The following is a 19,370-nucleotide window of genomic DNA, read 5'->3' as shown; positions in this document are numbered from 1 at the left end:
ATATATATATATATATATATATATATATATATATATATATATATATATATATATATATATTATATATATATATATATATATATATATATATATATATATATATATATAGTGGTCTGTAGGGAAAGTCAGTGAGTTCTTGCCAGGAAACAGACTGGATCAGTCTGAGGCAGCAGATGGTTTACGGAGCTGTGTAGCCGCAGTGCAGCAGTTCTCGGAAAGAGACACAAGCCGAATATATTGCAGTGAACGTGCAGGAGAGCAAAGCACAGGAGAGGATACCAGGAGGAGACCAGCCCCGAGCAGGCTGTCTCCCTCTGAGGCGCAGAGACCGGTAGCCGGAACACCGAGGATCGTAAGGCTCTCCACGACTTACATCAGAGACTGGCAGGACAGCTGAGTTCCACATTCCCTGTCCGCCTTAGTACCCAGGAGGCACGGTGACACCCTTAGAGGCTGGGGCATGCTAGAGTCCCTATAAACCGCCTCAAGTCACCAGTCATACGGGTCGTGTCCTATCCTATACGGGGGACAGAAAGAGAGAACATCAGTGAGGACCTTATGTGAAGCCATAGGCAGTAAGGGACTACAACACCACGGCGCTAGAGGAAGGCTTTGATTTCCACCTGGATAAGGGGACTCCTAACTTGCCTCCAAGCCGGCCGGACCCTGCCTACCCTGTGATCTGGTGCTCTGGACTGTGGCTGCTGAAGTCTTCAGTAAATAAGGTAAAGAGACTGCAAACCTGTGTCCTCGTTCCTTACTGAACCATTCACCATCTTCCATCTACACACCGGGAGCCCTGAGGCTATACTTCACCTGTGGGAAGGTATACCATCTAGCTGCCATAACATCACCCCAGAGGACCACTTAAAGCAGCGTCGGTCCCAACTGACTGAATACCACAGGTGGCATCACAAACACAAACTTTATTCCCTTTAAAGACCTTTCCCTTTTACATGGGCGCCCAGGGCCACGGACCGGGTCGCCAACGTGACATCCCCCTGTGAAACACCGGACCTGGTACCGAGTACCCCCACAACCCTAGCGGGCGACTCACTTACCTGCGGGGCGGTCCTGTCCGATGGGTGTTGCAGGTCTTGGTCGAGCTCCGCCCATCTTCTTGCGATGCTGCCCTCCTGCTTGCTTCCTGTGAATGATGCATCCCTGCTTCATCCACATAGTCTCCTCGGCATCCGGCTCCTGCGCAGGTGTATTTCTTTGCCCTGACTAAGGCAGAGTAAAATACTGCAATGTGCAGGCGCTAGGGCTTTTTGACCTTGCCCAGCACCTGCGCACTGCAGTACTTTGTTCTGCCCTCAACAGGTTAAAGAAGTACGCCTGCGCACGTACGCGATGATGGGGAGATTGTGTGGATGATGTCATCCATATGAACTAAGGAGGACTGCGATTGTAAGAAGAAGGGTGGCACCGGATCTGGACCAGCGACACCCATCAAGCCGGACCGCCCCGCAGGGGAGTATAATAAAAGCACTTTTTCATGTCTTGCAGGTCTGGTTGGGGGCAGATATACAGCAGTATAGAATGCTGCATATCAGGCCTGAGAGGTGGTGCTCTTATCTCATATCAGTCAAACCTGGTAACAGATTCCCCTTAAAAACTTTTTTCTGACAAATAATTTGAAATGAGTCAGTACCTAGTGAAGATGCTCACCTGTTATTTATTTAACTTTGGCTTCTTTTCAGCACAGCGTTATTAGGTAGAGCTCTTATCTGTGACTACAACTTAGCTACAGTGCCTATAGGGAGTCTGTGGTAGTCTGACACTTTCCCTCTCTTAGCATTGGTTCAGATTGCTGCTCTCTCCATCCTTTATGCAGCACTCCTCAGTCTCCTCAGATTGTACGATTACTAAATCACCAGTGGGGAAAGGAGTATCAGGTACCACACATAATACTGAGGGGAATGATCCTTAAAGATAATTTGTCTTCCAAAAATAATATTCTGTTTGAATCAGGTTTTTGTTTTGGGGTAGGGGAGTTTTGCAGTGTTTTTTTTCATATCACAAAAATTAGAAATGTAGTAATTTTTACAACAGCCTCTAGGGCTTTTGTTAGACTTATTTGGGTTGTCCTGGACTTTTATGTTGGTGACCTATCTAGCACCCCCGCCAATAAACTGTTTCCGGTTCCAGCCGGATGTGCTGAGTTGCGGAGCTGAACAGCTAAGCTCTGTCAATGGTATACTGGTCAAATCAATAGGAGGCAGATATGAAGTACCTGGCTGCCGCCACTATGCAGTTGATGAAGTTGTGCAGCTCCACAACTCAGCACATTCGGCCGCTGGTGGCAGCAGGAACAGCAGGGGTGGTGGATGTTACTCCCCCCAAGGACAGGCCAACAATATAAAAATCCCAGCCAACTCTTAATTATTTGTCGGTTTAGGAAATACACATGTCAATTAGCTGCAGTGAACACATTCTGACCCTACAGTTGTGGCCAAAAGTATTGACACCCCTGCAATTCTGTCAGACAATACTCAGTTTCTTCCTGAAAATGATTGCAAACACAAATTCTTTGTTATTATTATCTTCATTTAATTTGTCTTAAATGAAAAAAACACAAAAGAGAATGAAGCAAAAAGCAAAACATTGATTATTTCACACAAAACTCCAAAAATGGGCCAGACAAAAGTATTGGCACCCTCAGCCTAAAGGTACCTTCACACTAAACAACTTTCCAACGAGAACGACAACGATCCGTGATGTTGCAGCATCCTGGATAGCGATCTCGTTGTGTTTGACACGCAGCAGCGATCTGGATCCCGCTGTGATATCGCTGGTCGGAGCTAGAAGTCCAGAACTTTATTTGGTCGTCAGATCTGCGTGTATCGTCATGTTTGGCAGCAAAAGCAACGATGCCTGCAATGTTTCTTCATGGAGCGAACAACCAGCGAGAACGATAAGTACGTCACTGGATCGCTCCTGCATCGTTCTGCTGTTGCCGGCGTCTGACGTCTCCTAGCGACCTAAACAGCGACGCTGCAGCGATCTTGATGCCTTTGCCCAAAAAGCTCTACTTTTGTCTCATCTGACCAGAGAACATTTTTCCAAAACGTTTTAGGCTTTTTCAGGTAAGTTTTGGCAAACTCCAGCCTGGCTTTTTTATGTCTCGGGGTAAGAAGTGGGGTCTTCCTGGGTCTCCTACCATACAGTCCCTTTTCATTCAGATGCTGCCGGATAGTAAGGGTTGACACTGTTGTACCCTCGAACTGCAGGGCAGCTTGAACTTGTTTGGATGTTAGTCGAGGTTCTTTATCCAACATCCGCACAATCTTGCGTTGAAATCTCTTGTCAATTTTTCTTTTCCATCCACATCTAGGGAGGTTAGCCACAGTGCCATGGGCTTTAAACTTCTTGATGACACTGCGCACGGTAGACACAGGAACATTCAGGTCTTTGGAGATGGACTTGTAGCCTTGAGATTGCTCATGCTTCCTCACAATTTGGTTTCTTAAGTCCTCAGACAGTTCTTTGGTCTTCTTTCTTTTCTCCATGCTCAATGTGGTACACACAAGGACACAGGACAGAGGTTGAGTCAACTTTAATCCATGTCAACTGGCTGCAAGTGTGATTTAGTTATTGTCAACACCTGTTAGGTGCCACAGGTAAGTTACAGATACTTTTGTCCACCCCCTTTTTTATGTTTGGTGTAGAATTATATCCAATTTAGCTTTAGGACAATTCTTTTTGTGTTTTTTTCATTTAAGACAAATTAAATGAAGATAATAATAACAAAGAATTTGTGTTTGCAATCATTTTCAGGAAGAAACTGAGCATTATCTGACAGAATTGCAGGGGTGTCAATACTTTTGGCCACAACCGTATATTTTGTAGTGAAGTATCTAATGAGCCTGTGCAAAGATCTTTGTGAACAGAGGGGAAGCAGGGTCTTCTGTGATATCACGGGATGTGATTGGTGGAACTTATGTTATCAACTGTGTATACATTTGTTGCCTGTCATTGTAATCTACCTCTGCTGATAACGAGCCTGCTGAAAACAGCACCTGAGAGGACAGGATGTTCCAGTGATCAGTGTGCACATTGCAAGATTACTCATTCAAAATATGGTACATAAAAATACTAATTACAAATTTAAAAGTTGTGTGACAAAAGAAAAACCCTAATGTAATTTTCTGATGACAGATTTCCTTTAAGCTTTCCATTTGCATAGAATTAATACCAGTTGGAATGTACCTGGGTAAATTGTTTTGTACAACCAATCCGAGCAGGAAAACGCTAAACGGCAAAATGAGGGCATAAAAGGATGGGCTTCTGTAAGGTGGTAAGGGCGGTCTGAGTAAGGGAGAGCCTTGAGGGTAACTTTAAAACAACTAGTGGTCATGTTAGCCAGAACCTCCATTCAGTACGCTGCTAAAAACAAAATCACAACAAGGTTAGGAATTCTGTTGTGTACATCCCCATTTTGCTTCCAGTAAGGCTGCTGTCACACTAGCAGTATTTGGTCAGTATTTTACATCAGTATTTGTAAGCCAAAACCAGGAGTGGGTGATAAATGCAGAAGTGGTGACGTGTTTCTATTATACTTTTCATCTATTTGTTCCTCTCCTGGTTTTGGCTTACAAATACTGATGTAAATCAAATACTGCTAGTGTGACGGCAGCCTAAGAAGGTTTTGGAAAGCTACAGAGAACCATATTGGGCATGTCGGATCTCAGAGTTGATGCAGAATTGGAGGCAGTCTGCGTTGTGTATTTTTTTGGATGCGGAGCATAGTCGCACATGTCTGGTCACAGCAAGAAAGTAATGTCATAAAATGTCTGGTCACTGTGAGATTTTTTTTTTTCTTTGCGGCCCAGAGATACCCATTGCAGTCAGTATGAAGAGAATGGGAAATACTGTACCTGCTTAGTGAGAAATCGTGAGGGTTGGATGTGTCTATTCAGTCAGTGACTGTTGGGTCAGCGGGGATATTACTGCTCTCACTATGAGGCACTCCAATCTGGGAAGCTGTAGCATGATTAACACATGAAAGGAGCCTTCTCCTATTCACAGTCCCAAAAAGTAAAGAAAGACAGGAGCTGAAAGGCAGCAGTTTTGTGTATTTTGAGGCTGAGTGTGGGGCCCCGCTGAGGGGCAGAAGCTTACATTAAACTTGCGGACACAAAACTTGTCCGCTCACTTGTTTCTACTTTACTAATTCACTTTGGATATACAACGTACATGTAATCAACAAAAGCGGATTCTTATACCGCGAAGGTTTCATCATGTAGCTGTGTACGGTCCCAGGAAATCACATATGATTCAATTCAATTCAGTCCGTTTAATGAAGATGTCGGTTCTTAAAGTGGAGCAGAAGAGAGAAAAAAATGGGATGGGCATAATGTCTGCGGTGGTATACATCAATTGAATGTTGGAGCGGAGGGTAGTTAGACTCCGGCAAGAAAACAGACCTGCAATGGCATCATAGCATGATCTGAATCACAACGTACAGTACAATGCCAAACAACGTCATAAGGACATGCAAGAAGTGGGCCAAATGTGTAATAAATTGGCCTCTGTGTATAGCACTGAGTAGACTTAAAGTTTTGTTTTAATTTGGCCCCCTTTTTGTATAATATGGCTTTGCAATAAGATATTTCTTAATAGAGTATTCCTATCTACTACATGTAGGAAAAAAAGAATGTCACATCTCTAAGACTCAAAAATAAGTGTTCCAGAAGTATGCAGTTCTCCGTTGACTTCTATGAGAGTTCAAAAAATAGTCAAGCAAATGAGCTTGGTTATCTTCAGAACTCGTACAGAAGACATTAGGGCTCGCCTACGAGAGCATATGACTCGTACAAGTGTTAGCTGATGTTTTATCAAATAGCACTCGGACCAATGTTATTCTATGGGGCAGTGCTGATCGGCTTTTTTTTCTCATGCTGATTCAGCACAAGACAAAAATCATAGCATGGTCTATGGGTGTGTGCAAAACTCTGGACTGCACTCAGATGTCATCCGAGTGGAGTCTGATTTGCGCCAACACATACAATGGAGAAGATGAAGAAATTAAGTTGGAGGAATCCGCACCTGTGGGGAAAGATGGAGAATTCTGAACCTGTGATACGATTTTCTCAGCCAAGAGATTCAGATCTAAGTAAAATGACACGTCACATGTGGCTCAAACTCTGATCAGAGTTTGAGCCAAGTGTCATTAATTAGCTGCAGACACTGATTCATATTGTACTGTCTGGTCTTTCAGAATTATGTGTAAACAGCATAGAAAACTCTCTATTAAAACATAACTTTTAATTTCTAATAAAATAATAGGGAAAATTGACAGCTAACAATAATAAGTACACCTGTGTCACCTACATAATGACCAAAGTTATTTGGTGCCTTCAAAACACATAAGATGAACTAAATGTAAAAGTGCCAGTGCATGTGATTGTTCAGATCTCACCCATTTGAGCCAAGGGACGCCCAGTTCTGTAAGGATACCAGGGTATTCAGATCTAGTCTTTTCATCTCAGTCTACCCTGCCCAAGGAAAAGAAAGGAAACTTTTTTTTTGGGGGGGGTGACTATCATAGCCATATTTGGGTAGACTAAGGCTACTTTCACACTTGTGTCAGTACGGGCCCGTCGCAATGCGTCGGGCCGACGTACCGATGGAACCTGTGAAATTTACTGCAAGACGTGGGCAGCGGATGCAGTTTTACAACGCATCCGCTGCCCATTCTGCAGTCCTGGGAGGTGGGGGCCGAGTTTCGGCCGCACATGCTTGGTCGAAAATGGCGGACACGACGCACAAAAAAAGTTACATGGAATTTTTTTTGTGCCGACGGTCCGCCAAAACACGACGCATCCGTCGCACGATGGATGCGACGTGTGGCAATGCGTCGCTAATGCAAGTGTATGGAGAAAATACCCATCCTGCGGGCAACTTTGCAGGATGCGTTTTTTCTCCAAAACGACGCATTGTGACGTGCGTCACACGACGCAAGTGTGAAAGTAGCCTAAGGTTCAAAGACTGGATCCGAATACCTAGGGAACCTTACAGAACAGGACATACCTTGTCTCAAATGGATGAGATCTGAACGATCAAAAGCACTTGCACTTTTCATCTACTTTGTCTTATGTGTACTGAAGGCACAAAATAACTTAGGTCATTTTGTAGGTTACACAGGTGTACTTTTTATTGTTGGTTGTCAATTGTCCCGAGTATCATTACCATAATTGATCAGATTCTCTTGCAAGAGTGAATCGTCGCTCGTGTGAGCGAGTCCTAAAGGTACCTTCACACGAAGCGACGCTGCAGCGATAGCGACAACGATGCCGATCGCTGCAGCGTCGCTGTTTGATCGCTGGGGAGCTGTCACACAGACAGCTCTCCAGCGACCAACCATGCCGGGGTCCCCGGGTAACCAGGGTAAACATCGGGTTGCTAAGCGCAGGGCCGCGCTTAGTAACCCGATGTTTACCCTGGTTACCAGCGTAAAAGTAAAAAAAACAAACAGTACATGCTCACCTGCGCGTCCCCCAGCGTCTGCTTCCTGACACTGACTGAGCTCTGGCCCTAACAGCAGAGCGGTGACGTCACCGCTGTGCTTTCACTTTCACTTTAGGGCCGGAGCTCAGTCAGTGTCAGGAAGCAGACGCTGGGGGACGCGCAGGTGAGCATGTACTGTTTGTTTTTTTTACTTTTACGCTGGTAACCAGGGTAAACATCGGGTTACTAAGCGCGGCCCTGCGCTTAGCAACCCGATGTTTACCCTGGTTACCAGTGTAAAATATCGCTGGTATCGTTGCTTTTGCTTTCAAACACAACGATACACGGCGATCGGACGACCAAATAAAGTTCTGGACTTTATTCAGCGACATCACAGCAGGATCCTGATCGCTGCTGCGTGTCAAACGAAACGATATCGCTAGCCAGGACGCTGCAACGTCACGGATCGCTAGCGATATCGTTTCGTGTGAAGGTACCTTAAGAAAGAGAGGCACATACACAGCACTGCTCCACTAACAGCAGCCGTAAGTCGAGGACCCCCATAACTGCAATAGATCAGAGGAAATATATGAGGGGGAAGCCTCAGCTGCGGCAAAAAGAGTTAATTGAATAGGCTGTGATTGGTGAGGGACACATTTGTGAACCTCATGCAATGCAGGTATGGAGAGGACTTAACATATTGTAAAGCAATTTTATTCTTTAACATTAAGACCAACCTCTGGAAAGGAGATGTCTGAACACAACATATTGATGAATCATCCAAAGTATGTAATCAATATCACAGTTGTGGGAGTCCGAAAACCATCAATCAGCTGTTATCTGTTCAATTTTTTTACTTCCAGTGGCCATAGAAGATATAATTTGCTTTTGCCCCTGCTACAAGTGTTTCTCACTAAATTAGAATATCATCAAAAAGTTAATTTATTTCAGTTCTTCAATACAAAAAGTTCATATTATGTAGAGTAATTACAAACAGAGCGATCTATTTCAAGTATTTATTTCTGTTAATGTTGATGATTATGGCTTACAGCCAATGAGAACCCAAAAGTCATTATCTCAGAAAATTAGAATAATTAACAAAAACCACCTGCAAACGCTTCCTAAGTGTTTAAGAATGTTCCTTAGTCTGTTTCAGTAGGATCCACAATCATGAGGAAGACTGCTGACTTGACAGATGCCCAGAGAGCAGTCATTGACACACTCCAAAAGGAGGGTAAGCCACAAAAGGTCATTGCTAAAGAAGCTGGCTGCTCACAGAGTGCTGTATCCAAGCACATTAATGGAAAGTTGAGTGTAAAAAATTACAAAATATATATATTTTTAGCCTAAAATACAAATTAAATATGCCATCTTTAACTTTAGGCCTTTTAGAGATCATTTCATCTTCAACTTCCCTAACTGTTCACAATAACAGTAATTTTGACTTGGGGATCCCAAACTTTTCCAAGCCACTGTCTAAAAAAACACTACATAGAAACACATGTACCATGGCTTCAAGTTGTAAACCTATATGCATGTCTAGTAAAAAGAGATATATCAAAAATATCTCTTGGGATTTTCCAGCTAAGATCACAGAAAGTAATGCATAAACAGGATGCAGCAGACCACCTTAATGAAGGTGGAGGTAACATAGGCGCAAAAAATATAGTTCTTACCGATAACGGTATTTCTCTGAGCCCATGACGGCACCACGGAGAGAGGGGATCCGCCCACCAAGGACAGGAAACCTACGGATAAAAAGGCGGTACCACTCTCCTACATCAGTTTGTTTACATAGAGAATGATGGGAGACTACTAAGGTATTTGCAAAATTTTAATTGTTTAGCCTAGTAAGATACCGCGTGACTTTAACTATAAGTAGATTATGAATAGACTATGGCACTCTTTGAATGTGCACACCCATAAGTGAAGGGAGGGAATGTACGGGTGCCGTCATGGGCTCAGAGAAATACCGTTATCGGTAAGAACTATATTTTTCTCTGATCGCCCATGACGGCACCACGGAGAGAATTGCATAGATAGTACATTCAGGGAGGGACCACCGCTTCCAGAACCCTTTTACCGAAGGTAAGATCTGAAGAAGAGATTAGGTCCAATCTATAGTGCCTATAGAATGTGGATGGTGAGGACCAGGTAGCAGCTCTACATATCTGGTCTATAGAAGCTCCGGCCTTCTCCGCCCAGGAAGTTGCCACTGCCCTTGTCGAGTGAGCCTTAACCTCCCCGGGAACGGACATCCCACTTGCCGAGTATGAAAGACTGATGGCGTCCGTGATCCATCTTGCTATGGTGGCTTTAGAAGCTTTTTTCCCCTTCCGGGGACCCTGGAAACACACAAACAGAGAGGAATCCTCCCTACTCTCTCTAGTGGCTTCTAGGTAGTGTAAGAGACACCTTCTTACATCCAGTGTATGTAATGTTTGTTCCTCCTTATTTGTAGGGTTGGGACAGAAGGAGGGGAGGGATAACTCTTGAGACCTGTGAAACTTCGAAGCTACTTTCGGGAGATATGCTGGGTCTGTTTTTAAAATGACCCTATCCTGAAGTTTCATGTAATGGTTCAAATGGTGGACTAGTCAGGGCTTTAAGGACCAAGTTTAAGTCCCATTGTGGAACCACTTTCACTGGCAGAGGCCTCGACCTTCCTGCTGCCCTGATGAATCTAGAGACCCACCTATTTGAAGCTAAGTCAAAATTGAATAATGCTCCCAATGCCGCCACGTGAACTTTTAGGGTACTGGTGGCTAAACCCATCTCCAAACCTTTTTGTAGGAACTCTAATATGGAATTAAGGGGGATCTCCTTCCCTATTTTTGCACCTGAAGAAGACAAAAACTTTTTCCATATTTTGCCGTACTGTTTTGTTGTAACCGGCTTCCTACTTTTTAACAGAGTTGAGATTAAACCCGAAGAGAATCCTCTGTTTTCTAATATTTTCCTCTCAAGAGCCAGGCTGTCAAGTGCAAGTTCTTGACTCGTGGGTGACAGACTGGGCCCTGCGATAATAGATCCTGGAGGTCTGGTAATACCCAAGGGTCGGATATTGACATCTTCCTCATCCATGAGAACCAAGGTCTCTTCGGCCAGAACGGGGCAATTAAGATGACTAATGCCCCGTCCTCCCGAATCTTCCTCAGCACTGCTGGAATCAGAATGAGAGGAGGAAAGGCATAGACCAAATGGTGATCCCAAGAAATCAGGAAAGCGTCCACAGCTACTGGGTTCCCCAAGGGAGATAGGGAGCAGAAGGAGGCTACTTTTTTGTTTAAATGGCTCGCAAAGAGATCTATTTTGGGAACACCCCATTTTTGTGTGATCTGAGTAAATATCACTGGATTTAGTTCCCATTCCCCTTGTTTTAGGCTGGATCGACTTAGAAAGTCTGCCTTGTAATTGTCTACACCCTTTATGTGTAGGCTTGTCAGGGATAGAAGGTTGCTTTCGGCTATTTGAAGGATTGAGCTGGTCACTTCCATTAGATTTTTGGAGCGGGTACCCCCCTGATGATTTAGGTAAGATACTACTACTTGATTGTCCGACATGACCCTTACGTGGTGAGATTGAAGGACTCCCAAGAATTCCTGAAGGGCAAATTTTACTGCCAGGAGTTCCTTCATATTGGAGGAACTGTTTGCAAGGGACGGAGACCAAATGCCCTGGGCTACTAGGTCGCCCAGATGAGCCCCCCACCCTGAGGGGCTTGCGTCCGTAGTTAGGACCTTCGAGATCGGGATTACCCACGGGACTCCCTGGGAAAGATTTTCCTGCAACGTCCACCAAGTCAGAGAATGATTGGTGCGAGGAGACAATGTTAACCGCCCGTCTAAATGCTCTCCTAGAAGGATTTGCTCTGACAGTAGCTGCCATTGGAGATCTCTTGAATGTAGTTGGGCCCACTGGACCGCCGGGATGCAAGAGGTCATAGAGCCTAATAGGGACATGCCCTGACGGAGTGTTATGGAGGGAAGAGATTGTACTCTTAACGCTAAACTTTTTATCTTTTGTATTTTGCTCTCTGGGAGCCGACATTCCATTTGTTCGGAGTCTAGAGTGAGACCTAGATACTCCTGAACCTGAGAAGGCACCAGTCTGGAGTTTTCTAGGTTTATTAGCCAACCCAGATCTTTTAGAGAATGAATCACTAGATCTAGTTGACTCTTGCAATGTTGCGGGGAGGAGCCTATCACCAGGAAATCGTCCAGATATGGTACGATCAGGGTGTTTTCTTCCCTGAGGTGAGCCATTACCTCCGCGATTAACTTTGTAAAAACCCTCGGGGCTATTGCTAAGCCAAATGGTAGAGCTGAGAACTGGAAGTGACTTAGGACTCCCTGGATGTGGACTGCCAGTCTGAGGAATTTTTGGTGATCCTTGTGTATTGGGACGTGATAATATGCGTCCCTCAGGTCCAGGACCACCATGAAGCATTGAGGAAACAGCATTTTGATAGATGATTTTACTGTTTCCATCTTGAATGCTTGAATCTCTAGGTAGCTGTTTAGGTTTTTCAGATTGATAATGGTCCTGAAGGAACCATCTGGCTTCTTTCTCAGGAATAGAGGGGAATAGTACCCTTGCCCTCTTTCCTGAGGGGGAACTTCCAGGAGTACTCCTTTTTTTACTAACCCGACAACCTCGTTTTCCAGCGTCAACTGCTCTTCTGCTGAGGATCTCGTGGGTGTTATCTTGAAAGAGGGACGAGGGTACCTCTTGAATGTTAACCTCAGTCCCGACTCTATGATGTTTAGTATCCATCGACTTGAGGTAATCTTTTCTCAGGCTGGGAGAAAGAGAGATAATCTCCCCCCCACCTGGGGCGAACCTTCATTGTGAAGGTTTTTTGTTGTCATTGAGGTTTTTTATTAAAGATAAACCCCTTATTTTTGTTCTTCTTATCTTCCCATTTCCCCTGGCTTCTCCCCGGGTTCCTACGGAAAAACCTCTTGTTCCGAAAGGGCTTCCTATAAGAGGGGAGACCCAGAGGGGGGAATGATTTTTTCTTGTCCCCCGCTTTTTCCAAGATGTCATCTAGGGTGGAACCAAACAGAAATTCTCCTTCAAAGGGGATGGTACACAGTTTCGTTTTCGTTTGCTGGTCGCCTGGCCAGTTCTTAAGCCAGAGGGCACGCCTGGCCGCATTAGCAAACCCTGCTGCTCTGGCGGATAGCCTGATGGAGTCGGCCGAGGCATTAGCTAGGAAAGCCGCGGCCCCTCTCATTACTGGTAATGTGTCCAGCATTGAGTCCCGGGAAGTTTTCCCCTTTAATTGACCCTCTAGTTGGTTCAGCCAAATCATCAGGGAGCGTGAAGTACATGCTGCCGCTACTGCCGGCTTCAAGCCTCCTCCCGCTGCCTCCCAGGCACCTTTGAGAAAGGCATCTGCCTTCTTATCCATAGGGTCTTTTAGGACCCCCATGTCCTCGAACGGGAGGGCAAATTTTTTTTTTCTGTTCCAGGCCCCCAAACATGATGTCCTGTACCGATTTTTTAGGGTGGGAGTCTACCAGACCCATGGTACTTCTCACGGCTTTTATGAGGCCATCAGTATCCTCTAGAGGGAAACAGTTATGTCCCCCCCCCGAGGAAGAAGTAGATGATGAAGATGAGGTGGAGGAGTTGAAGGACACTGAACTCTCACTATCGCTTCCGGATTTTGAGACGGGAGATGGGGACCTGAGTCTGGTTTTTCTCCTTTTTTTCCACTTTTTAGTGATCTGAAGGTGTCCTCTACTTGCTCCTTAATCAGGCTTTTAAGATCTGTTGCAAACCCAGGAAGGTTTTCAGATACCGTCTGCTGAATGCAAGTATTGCATAGTCTCTTATCCCATGTAGGTGGAAGATCCTCTCTACAGATGGCGCAACTTTTGTGCTTAGTTTTACATACGCTTTTCCTCCCCTACAAGAGACAAATAACAATCTTACTGTCTCTGACATTCACGAAGATCCACTTACCACCTCCAGGACCCATAAATACCGGTTGGGGATTCTCTGCCTCTGGCTTTTTCCCCGACGCCGTACTGGACTCCTTACTGTGCTGGGACCTTTGGCGTTCTTTGCTGGTGTCCTGGTGCCCTTTCTGCTGTCGCCTTTTTTGCTGCTGCTGCGGCGATGCTACAGGTGGAGGTGACTCGGGCTGAGGTGATGTCGGGTCGCTCATACTGCTGCTGGTCTGCGGATGCTGCTTTGACACTTGGCTGAGCTGGCGCTGTGGCACTATTACTCTTGAGGCTCCTGCTTATCACTGCAGAGCCACTGGGAGGATGTGGATTACTCTATTTAAACCCTCCCGCCGCTTTGCTCTCTGCACTTGCGCAGTCCACGGAGAGGAGCGCCGAACGCCGGCGCATTAGCCCGGCGCCCACATACCGCGCCGAGCGTTTTAGTGCCGCCGGCGCCTGCGCAGACGCGATAGGCGCCTAAGCGGAAACCCCGCCGGCGTCTGCGCAGACCGCGCCCAGCGCCCGAGCGGCGCCCCGTCAGCGCCTGCGTAGACTGAGCCCAGCGCTCGAGCGGTAATCTACCGGCGCCTGCGCGGAAGCGTCCTACCTCGCGAGACCAGTTTAGATCCCGGGCATGCGCCGAACTTTCAAGATGGCGCCCGGGAAGCAGTTATGGCGCTGCTGACCGGCGCCCCCGGGCCTATGCAGCCCCTATAGCGCGTTACTCTGCACGCCCGATGGCGGTGCAGCGTGCAGGCTGATGCTTGTTTTAGGGAGGGTCGCGCTGCACCTCCCGCAACCACAGAGGGACCCCCCTGGATGTTGACGCTGCTGCATCTTACCTGGGGAGGTGAACGCGAACTCCTTGTCACCTCCCCCGCACACCCTGTCGCCCCTGGCTCCCAGCGGTGGCGCTTCGGGTCACCACCCCAGCCGAGGCAGAGGGACCCCAGCTGCCTGAATCGGACTGGTTGGCCCCGGAATTCCAACGTCGAACTGGTAAGTCCGTAGGTCTCCCATCAAGGACAGGAAACCAACTGATGTAGGAGAGTGGTACCGCCTTTTTATCCGTAGGTTTCCTGTCCTTGGTGGGCGGATCCCCTCTCTCCGTGGTGCCGTCATGGGCGATCAGAGAAATACTGATAAACCAACCACCCACAACCTACTAGTTCATGGAAGAGGTGATTGCCCATTATTAGAATTGCATACAGATGAAGCTTGCAATAGGGTGCAAGCCCTGTGTAGCACAGTGCCCAAGCCCCTAGTTAACAAGTTCACCCTTGATGAATACACAAGATAGAAACCAACGTCAATGGTCCTCACTTTCTTGCGAGTCCCTGCATATAAATAAATGTACCGTGGATCCAAGATGCAAACCTAAATGCATATTTAGTAATAAGTCTAGAAACAAAATGTTTTAATAGGACATGTTCACATAGTACAGAAGTGCGGGCAGCCCGGCACCAGAAACCTCAGTGCACATTTCACTGAAAACAGCTTTGTTGAACTCAGAAATAAAACAGGCCCAAGTAATAGACAGCAAAGACACATGCTACAGATATAGGCAAACAACCAAATTGCTTTAGCCAATAGGAGTCTGTTATTGGGGAAGCTCCATTGAAATTACTCCAGAATTATTCCCAAAGGAGACCCTTAGATTACATAATTAATAGCCTCGTCATCTGAGTTTTTCTAAGTAGACCCCCAGTAATGTTTCGTATCCTAATCTCTGCGCTCCTGACAAATATACAGGGTAGTTTCATATTGCTTGTTTTTTCTTAAAGGGAATTGGTCATTTCATTTAAACTTTGTCTTCTTCACCAAACCAATTACATGAATATTTAGGCTGTGAGAATATAAATAATTCTGTACCTTTAATAAATAAAAGCACTGCTGCATTGTACAGAAATCCACTTAAGAAGTGATATGCAAAAAAGGTTAGTAGTGCTCTGGGCAAGAATGGAGCACTTCCACAGCCTCAGCTCCAGTCTTAGACTAAGGGTACCGTCTCACAAAACGATTTACCAACGATCACGACCAGCGATACGACCTGGCCGTGATCGTTGGTAAGTCGTTGTGTGGTCGCTGGGGAGCTGTCACACAGACCGCTCTCCAGCGACCAACGATGCCGAGGGGGCCCCGGGTAAACATCGGGTTACTAAGCGCAGGGCCGCGCTTAGTAACCCGATGTTTACCCTGGTTACCAGCGTAAAAGTAAAAAAAAAACAACCGTACATACTCACATTCCGGTGTCCTTCAGGTCCCTTGCCGTCTGCTTCCCGCTCTGACTGAGTGCCGCCGTAAAGTGAAAGCAGATCACAGCGGTGACGTCACCGCTGTGCTCTGTACTGCCTTACGGCCGGGAGTCAGTCAGAGCGGGAAGCAGACGGCAAGGGACCTGAAGGACACCGAAATGTGAGTATGTACAGGTTTTTTTTTTTTTTACTTTTACGCTGGTAACCAGGGTAAACATCGGGTTACTAAGCGCGGCCCTGCGCTTAGTAACCCTATGTTTACCCTGGTTACAAGCGAACGCATCGCTGGATCGCTGTCACACACAACGATCCAGCGATGACAGCGGGAAATCCAGCGACGAAAGAAAGTTCCAAACGATCTGCTACGACGTACGATTCTCAGCAGGGTCCCTGATCGATGCTGCGTGTCAGACACAGCGATATCGTATGGATATCGCTGGAACGTCACGGATCGTACCGTCGTAGCGACAAAAGTGCCACTGTGTGACGGTACCTTAACTCCACCCTCCAGTGATTGTTTGCCATGCAACAACAATGCTGCCAATCAACTAGTGGAGGGAGGAATTAGGCTGAAAATGGAGCAGGGAGTCGAAGAAGTAAAAGTGCTGTATCCCACCCAGAGCACTTCAAAAACTAATTTGCATATCCTTTCTAAAGTGGTTTTCTCTACAATACAGCAGTGCTGTTGTTTAATACAGAATTTCTTACATTCTCATAGCCTTACATTCATGTGATTGGTTTTAGGGGTTGAGTGAACTCTCAGATTCCCTTCAGATACTAAACATTTTGAGGATGCCAGAGAAGATCTATGTTGGAGGACTTTAGCATCTCTTCCTTTTATCATCCATTGTGAAACTCCTTCTAGTGGTGGCTGTCATCAATGTGAGTGCTTTTTTTTTTTTAAACTCACACTTTGCACTGATGATGTGCTGTGTAGCCCGAAACACAGTGTCTGCAAATTGAGATGTTTTATTCTAAGTCATGTGAGAAGGCTCGTTAGAGAGTAGATATTGACTTTTAAGATTGCCACTTCCTGGAAGAGTCACTAGAGTTCTAGTCCTCTTCCTCTCTGAAGAGATAATATGTATATTTCCCAGAGAAGCACTGCAACTTAAACGTCTCCTCACCTTGACATGTCAGACATGTCAACAGGACCGGCTGCAGGTTTTCGTGGGCCCCAGACGAAAGAGTCAAAGTGGGCCCCTTCACAAGATACCACAATCCATGATACAGAGGAATATAGGTATAGCACAATGCCAAAGATTTCACTTCTTACATGAGTGATATCTATTGTAAATTCTACAGAATGTGAGAAACCGGAGAGTATAGTCCTCCATACAGTAATAGGCGCACCACATAGTGCTCCATACAGAATAATGAGCCCCATATATTGCTCCATACAATATTATGGGCACCACATAATGCTCCATACAGTATAATGAGCCCCATATATTGCTCCACACAATATTATGGGCACCACATAGTGCTCCATACAGAATAATGAGCCCCATATATTGCTCCATGCAGTATTATGGGCACCACACAGTGCTCCATACAGAATATTGAGCCCCATATATTGCTCCATGCAGTATTATGGGCACGCATAGTGCTCCATACAGAATAATGAGCCCCATATATTGCTCCATACAATATTATGGGCACCACATAATGCTCCATACAGTATAATGAGCCCCTTATATTGCTCCATACAGTATTATGGGCACCACATAATGCTCCAAACAGAATATTGAGCCCCATATATTGCGCCATACAGAATAATAAGCCCCATATATTGCGCCATACAGACTAATAGGCCCCATATATTGTATTGCTCCATACGGTATAATGAGCTCCATATATTGCTCCATACTGTATAATGGGCCCCATATGATGCTCCATGATGAGCCTCAAATAATGCTCCATATATTATGGTCCCCATATATGATGCTACAGGGTATTATTATATGTTCCATATATAATGGGCCCCATATGATGCTCCATATATAACGGCCCCATACAATGCTCCATGATGAGCCTCATGAAATTCGCCATATATAATGGGTCCCATATATGATGCTCCAATGTATGATTGGCCCATATAATGCTCCATATATAATGGGCCCATATATGATGCTCCAGTGTATGAAGGGCCCATATAATGCTCCATATGTAATGGGCCCCATATATGATGCTCCAGTGTATGAAGAGCCCCGCATAATGCTTGATATTTAATGGGCCCCATATAAGATGCTCCAGTATATGTTGGACCCCGTATATGATGCTCCAGTGTATGATGGGCCCATATATAATGCTCCGGTGTATACTGGGCCTCATATATGATGCTCCAGTTTATGATGGGCCCCATATATGATGCTCCAGAGTATAATGGGCTCTATAGATGTGACTCACCAGTGTATAATGGGCCCCATATATAATGCTCCATATATGATGGACCCATATATGATGCTCCAGTGTATGATGGTCCCCATACATAATGCTACAAACATAAAAAAAACTCTCCTCGCTGGCCACTGCTCTGCTCCGGACTCCTCAGCGCCGCCGTCTTCCGGCTCTCTGCACTGTGACTATTCAGGCAGATGCTGCACACTACTGACATCATCGCTCCATCTGACCTGAACGTCAGTCAGAAAACGTAGAAGATGCCACAGCGGTGGAGCGGTGGGAGGTAAGTACCGTGCACCTGAGCAAGTGGGGGGGCCCATTTGTGGGTGAAGGCAGTGACATAGACACCGGGCCCCCATAGTGCTCCAGTGTCCCCAATAGCAAGGAGTGGGTCCCCCCGCCTGCTCAGGGCCTTGGCACTTGCCCGGGTGCTGACGCTGGCCCTACATGTTCTCCGCAAGTGGAAATGTTACCCCTTGGATCCCGGTCAGACGCCTCTCACCCAGCCAAACCGGATCTCACACTGGCAGTACCCCGAAACACAGTATTTGAAAATTGAGATTTTTTTGTTTAGGCTTTTATCCTAAGTCATGTGACAAGGCTCGTTAGAGAGTCGATTGTGACTTTTACGATTGCTACTTCCTATAGGTGGCATTTGAGTTCTAGTCCTCTTTTTCTCTGAAGAGGCAATTTGCATTTTTTTTAAACTACTGTATATATGTCTATGCAGGAGAGCTACAACTCTATATCAGAGTGCCTACTTATGTAATATAGGGAAATAAATTAGCACATAGTCTGAACATGGCCTTAAGGCTATGTGCAAACGTTGCAAATGGGGTGCAGAATTTTCTGCACAAAATCTGCATCTCCTGGCAGAATCCGCAGCCGCGGATTTGCCACGGTTTTTATGCAGATTTTGTGCGGATTTGATGCAGATTTTGTGCGGATTTGATGCAGTTTTTGCCACTGCGGATTTCCATCATGGAGGGGTGCAGAAACTCTGCAGATCCGCATAAAAGAAGTGACATGCACTTCTTTTAAATCCGCACTGATTTTTCTGCACCATCTGCACAACTTTTTTTTTTTTTTACACATTGATTTACATGGTACTGTAAATCACAGTGCGGATCTGCAGCGTTTCTGAGCGGAAAAATCCACTGCGGATCCGCAGCAAATCTGCATCGTGTGCACACAGCCTAAAGGTTTGTTGTCTGCGGTCACTGATTACAAACAATTGTTCAGATATAATTGTAAAACAATAACTAAAAGAGAAATAAAAAATGGACAAAAAGTTGAAGGC

General features: G+C 45.7%; 1 long non-coding RNA gene across 2 annotated transcripts in view; it reads right to left on the bottom strand.

Annotated features, from left to right (window-relative positions):
- The window catches only part of LOC143815379 (uncharacterized), a 99,263-nt gene that overhangs the window by 60,521 nt on the left and 19,372 nt on the right, over positions 1-19,370 (bottom strand). Inside the window, exon 3 of one of the 2 annotated variants that reach the window (XR_013223729.1) lies at positions 8,200-8,365. The exons of the other annotated variant lie outside the window; for it this stretch is intronic. This is a non-coding gene — a long non-coding RNA (uncharacterized LOC143815379). Of the gene's footprint in view, positions 1-8,199; positions 8,366-19,370 lie in introns of those variants that run through there. 2 annotated transcript variants of the gene reach the window in all.

This window comes from Ranitomeya variabilis, chromosome 1 (genome assembly GCF_051348905.1).
Source record: "Ranitomeya variabilis isolate aRanVar5 chromosome 1, aRanVar5.hap1, whole genome shotgun sequence".
Classification (NCBI taxonomy): Eukaryota; Metazoa; Chordata; class Amphibia; order Anura; family Dendrobatidae; genus Ranitomeya; species Ranitomeya variabilis.
Note: the sequence above shows the minus strand (reverse complement) of the source record. Positions and strands in the feature narration are given on the sequence as shown.